Genomic DNA, 6000 nt, shown 5'->3' with positions numbered 1-6000 from the left:
GAAAAGTGAAATTACCGCATTAAAAGAAACATGGGCCTGTTCTATTCATATTGAAATAAATGTTCATGTTCAATCAAAAGCCCAATAGCACCGTAGCTGGTAGTATCTCTCTAGGAGCCGATCCGTTGTCAGCATTGTGAAAAAATTATAATGCAAAAGGTATGATGTGAATGGAGAACGCTGATCCGAGAGCAGCGCTGCTTTTCTTTTCATCCTATTAGTATCGACAAAAAGGTCTGACCTTTTGACCTGAGAACGTTCTCCATACGTTCCTGTTTGGGGCGCAGTCACAAGAAGTTGGCTCATCTGGTATCGATCATCGTAATGCTCAAGTCTCCTCTGAGAAACAAGGCAGTAGCAATCAGGTGAGATGGTTCTCTCTGGCGCAACCCTGTGGCAGACACGTGAAGACAGAGCTGAGGTGAGTACTGTCGACCTGTTTTACTTCATCCTCTTCATACCTATGTGGAACACAAGACTTCCAAGAGAGAGTTGCCAGTAGACCTTACTATAACACACATAGTGTGAATACATGGTTACAGATGATATAACCATGATGTATGTAGACTAGCTGACACGGAATCTACCCTGGGAGTCTAAGCTAGCCGTCTCGATGCGATATAAGAGTGTGTCCTCTGGACAAAGCGGTCTACATGCAAGACATAAAGAAAGCAACTGGCCATTATTCCGCATGACTGGATATGAATAGGACTCAATACACAAAGAACTTATAACTAGAAAAAAACACCTTTCTGAAACCAAGCTAACCCGAAGCACTGTGTGTTTCTACTCTGAGATACTAAGACTCAAGTGATCATGTCTCTGTTCAATTTGCCCTTTTATGAAATTAACTCAAGCTGCTTCTGGTGAGCTCATTGTGTCAACCTTGTGCCAAAAGTAAAAGTATCTTAATGTGTACAATAGAAGACAATACAATAGGACTGTTTTATTATCACACATATTGTATATATACTTTGAACATGTAGGTCAAATGTATGTCAGTAATATAGTATTGGTATAAATTGTGAGGTCTAATGCGCAGTATATTTGAAAGCTTTTAAGGTCTCCTGATGAAAATGCAGCATGCTGGGAATCAGCCTGCGATTAGAACTCATGTGGATAATAAAATGTGTAAACATACCCCAAAATGCATTTCACCTCACCCTCTCAGCCAATGGCACGGTCAGAAAACCAGTGGCTGCGCCGCTTGGGAAGCGGGCATTACAGCGCTAGAGGGAGAGATGCTACTCTCTGTTCTCTGACACTGCCCAGAGCGCCATGCAACTGTACTGAGAGAAAGAGGAGGGGAGGAGAGAGGGTGGAGGGGGAGGAGGAAGAGTAGAGGGGGAGGAGGGAGAGTAGAGGGGGAGGAGGGAGAGTAGAGGGGGAGGGGGAGAGTAGAGGGGAAGAGAGGAGGGGGAGGAGGGAGACAAGAGGGGAGGAGGGAGAGTAGAGGGGAAGAGAGGGAGGAGGGAGAGTAGAGGGGAGGAGGGAGAGTAGAGGGGGAGGAGGAAGACAAGAGGGGGAGGAGGGAGAGTAGAGGGGGAGAGTAGAGGGGAAGAGAGGGAGGAGGGAGAGTAGAGGGGGAGGAGGGAGAGTAGAGGGGGAGTAGAGGGGAAGAGAGGGAGGAGGGAGAGTAGAGGGGGAGGAGGGAGAGTAGGGAGAGTAGAGGGGAGGAGGGAGAGTTGAGAACAAATGCTAGCATCAGTGGCACAGGCAGAATGAGAGAGAGCAGGGAGAGGAATTATGTGGAGGAGGACTTTATTAAAAAGTGAGAGAGAGCAGCTGAAAGAGGAGGGCAGAGAGAGAGAGAGAGATGCTGTTGCCACGGAAGAGTGTGGATAAAGAATCATCCATCTTTAACAGCTTGTGAGGGATAAACGTATATGAAAACCTAGGGACGTAGGCACGAATAAATGCACATAGAAGACAAAACCAACCAGATCATACTACCACAGGCTGTGGATTATAACTCCAGTCGATCAGATTCACACAGACAAAAGACGAAGAAGAGAGAGAGAGAGAAGAAGAATATGTGGGAATCAGGCAGGTGAGATTACATTTTCACACAGCATCCACAGCCATGATGTCATCACAGCGAGATTAGACAGCCTGCCTGGGCGTTACAGCTGAGGACGGTGTGTGTGTGTGTGTGTGTGTTCTAGCGTATGTGAACTCTGAAGAAGATGGAGAGGAGATCCAGCTATGAATGAAGGGCCACGGATGGATCATCACAACACAACCTGGGTTACATGGAGAGTAATGTTTATTCCCACCACAACTGGACAAGATGAGAAACTGTTGTTTTAGGAGTAGGGAGCTCTGATGAACAGAATAGAACAGAGGTGTATATTTCTACCATATACTGTAGTTCTTACCCACCCACTCTCACCAGGGAGCACCACATCTGGTCCACAGCAGGCCATTCTCTGCCTGCAGCAGTCCCAAACTGGAGCTGAGGTGAACAGGGTTGGAGCGGTGTCACCCAGGGCTGGAGTCTGGACCAGATTCTCTGGTTGGCACACATTGCATGCTACACCTGACCTCACCTGGTCTCATTGCCTAGCATTACCTGTGGATTGTCCTGGGCTTCCCTGACTACAGGGAGGAGGAAGAGGAAGTCACTGCCTTACAGAAGAAGAACAACAGAGACATTCAGAGTCAGCTACAGGAGACAGAGAACTTCCTGTTGAATGTGAGTGTTCTATGCTCTACTGTGTCCTGCTAGCCTGAGTGCCAATCTGTTTGTATTATCATGCTAACTCCCCGCCACTCATTGTCATGTCCAGGTTTGATTTGACAATGACAGCAATGGAGTTGGCAAGAGCACAGGCTATGTTTCAAATATGTTTTGACTATGTTTTGACTACTGTATATGAGGCCAATGACAGTATACTGTCATTACTGCCTTTCTTTTACCTCAGTTAGTGACGTCCTTCCTTAGAGTGTTCAGAATGTTCAGTTCTAGGACTGTTCTGTGTGATGAGGATGATGATGATGAGGATGATGAGGATGAGGCTGATGAGGATAAGGATGACGACGATGATATAATGATGATGATGACGTACTCTGGACCAATGGTTCTAGTCCTGAGCCCATTCTATATCAATCAGCTGACCTTTCATGCATCGTTACATGCAGCTAATCTGGTTCAAATTGCAGAGACAATGTCTTTTTCTATTCATCAACCAGAGTTAGGATCGCTGACATGGAGTATGACGCAGAGTCAGCATCTCAAATGGCACCCTATTCCCTATTCCCTATTCCCTATTCCCTACATACCCTGTTGATTGCACATTCTAATGCTATCATCAATGTACCTATTGAGTGTCTGCGTCATCAGAATGGCATGAAGATGTAGCAACATACACCCCTAGAGTCTGGTTGTTCAGTACAGTCTGAGCATATTATCAATGCCTCTATTGAGAGTGTATGCAATGCATCATTTAAATGTTCTGACTTTTTTTCCTCTTTAGCTATGGGGCAGGCACATGGTCCCATGCCCATACAAAAAGCTGTGTGATGGGTGACTGTATCTAATCAGACAGTAGGATAAGTGACATGTGAGAGGTGGAGTGTGAGAGAGCTGTAGAATTATTCTGAACAATCTGGAACTAAGTGTGCGTCTCCAATGGGCCCTGGTCAAAAGAAGTGCACTAACTAGGGTATAGGGTGCCGTCTGGGACATTGACTAGATGTAAATCCTCTAGCAGTTGACATGTAGTGTCAATGTCTGCAGGCCATATGAACTGCTGCTACTGTTGGGCCGCTGAGCCAATGACATCACTGCAGACAGAACAGAACAGACGGACAGAACCGATAGAACAGACAGAACAGAGAGCACAGAGTGCACACACAGTAATCTCCTGCTGTAGAGTTTCAACTGATATGTTCAGAAGTGCACCGCATTGCCACCAACCCCCTCTATGCTGCTACAGGATTATTGGGGAAACAATTGTTTATATTGGAGGTGGAGTGTCTGCGACTCTCTTTATTTTTTATAGTTTTATAGTTTATTCGCCGTTAGTCAGCAACTCCACACAAAATGATTTTTCTAGGCGTGTCGCCAGCTCATGTTTTTTATTCTACTATATTAGAGGTGACGTCCTATTACTTTGACAACGTAACATTCAAATCAACAGAGGACAATAAGGACTCCCAGCATTGTGTTGAATGCAGACAGACATACGACACAACAATAAGGACTCCCAGCATTGTGTTGAATGCAGACAGACATACGACACAACAATAAGGACTCCCAGCATTGTGTTGAATGCAGACAGACATACGACACAACAATAAGGACTCCCAGCATTGTGTTGAATGCAGACAGACATACGACACAACAATAAGGACTCCCAGCATTATGTTGAATGCAGACAGACATACGACACAACAATAAGGACTCCCAGCATTATGTTGAATGCAGACAGACATACGACACAACAATAAGGACTCCCAGCATTGTGTTGAATGCAGACAGACATACGACACAACAATAAGGACTCCCAGCATTGTGTTGAATGCAGACAGACATACGACACAACAATAAGGACTCCCAGCATTATGTTGAATGCAGACCGACATACGAAACAACAATAAGGACTCCCAGCATTGTGTTGAATGCAGACAGACATACGACACAACACATAGATTTTATTATTGTGCATAAAGATCCAGTTATACAACGATGGCTACAACTTGCAAAGTGTAAACATTTAATCCGTTAATTGATTGTGATGACATCATAGTTCCAGTCCAGTGCTGGCCTTGTGGCCCGGAGGCAGACTGGTCATTTTAGTCCCCATTAGGGTTACGGATGAACCCCATTTGCTGATTTCACACATGGGTTCCCTCTACTCTATATCAGGGCTACAACATATCAGTGCCTTGTCTCTACTCTGTAACAGGGCTACAGCATATCAGTGCCTTGTCTCTATTCTATATCAGGGCTACAGCATATCAGTGCCTTGTCTCTAGTCAAGCAGAGCTACAGCATATCAGTGTCTTGTCTCTATTCTATATCAGGGCTACAACATATCAGTGTCTTGTCTCTAGTCTATCAGGGCTACAACATATCAGTGCCTTGTCTGTGTCCCAAATGGCAGTGTTGGTAGGGCATGGCACTTACAGCCCCAGTGTTGTGTGTTTGATTCCCATGGGTGACCAGTGCAAACAAATACAAAAATGTATATACTCACTGCTGTAAGTCGCTCTGGATAAGAGCGTCTGCTAAATGACTCAGATGTATGATGTAGTGCCCCACTTTTGACCAGGGCGTCACGGCCTGACCATAGAGAGCTCTTGTTTCTCTATGGTGTAGTAGGTCAGGGTGTGACAAGGGTGTGTTCTAGTTTAAAATGTCTATATTGGTGTTTTGGTTTGGTTCTCAATTAGAGGCAGCTGGTAATCGCTGCCTCTAATTGGGGATCATATTTAAATAGCTATTTTTTCCACCTGTGTTTGTGGGATATTATTTTGTTTTCATGTCATGTGGTGTTCGTTTACGCGCTTTACTTTTATGTTTCCGTTTTTTGAGCGTGTTTGTTTCATGTAGTGCTCTCATTTTTGGAACTATAATAAAAATGCGCCTGTTCATTATACTCTGCTCTCCTGCACCTGACTTCGCCTCCAATACACCGTGACAGAATATCCCACCAAACCAGGACCAAGCAGCATGTTCACCAGGTGAAGGAGTTTTGGACATGGGAAGAAGTGATGGGTGGATCCGAGACCCTTCCTTGGCGGCAAAAGGAAGGTAATGATGGAGGACAGCGACGACGCCGGGGTTTGCGGCCACAGAAAGCCCAAGGACAAACCCACAATTTCTTTGGGGGGGGAGGCACAAGGGGTGGCCGGTCGAGCCGAGGAGAGTGCCAGAGCCCGAATGGCAATCTCTGGAGGAGCGTATCATCAGACAACGGCCACAGAAACCCCAAGATCTTTTGGGGGGGCACATGGAGCTGGTGGCTGAGCCATGGGAAGAGCCAGAGACTGTCA

At 45.7% G+C, this 6000-nt stretch overlaps 1 protein-coding gene across 3 annotated transcripts in view; it reads left to right on the top strand.

Moving 5' to 3' along the window:
- Positions 1–1701: 1701 nt before the first annotated feature.
- Positions 1702–6000, top strand: part of LOC112238493 (caytaxin) — a 29805-nt gene continuing 25506 nt past the window's right edge. Inside the window, exons 1-2 of one of the 3 annotated variants that reach the window (XM_042329100.1) lie at positions 1703–2050; positions 2166–2695. The gene's annotated coding sequence lies outside the window, so the exon portion shown is untranslated. Of the gene's footprint in view, positions 2696–6000 lie in introns of all 3 variants that reach the window. The other 2 variants (XM_042329101.1, XM_042329099.1) reach the window with 2 other exon arrangements.

This window comes from Oncorhynchus tshawytscha, linkage group LG10, assembly GCF_018296145.1.
Source record: "Oncorhynchus tshawytscha isolate Ot180627B linkage group LG10, Otsh_v2.0, whole genome shotgun sequence".
NCBI classification, from domain to species: domain Eukaryota; kingdom Metazoa; phylum Chordata; class Actinopteri; order Salmoniformes; family Salmonidae; genus Oncorhynchus; species Oncorhynchus tshawytscha.
This window is presented reverse-complemented; position numbering and strand designations above follow the sequence as displayed.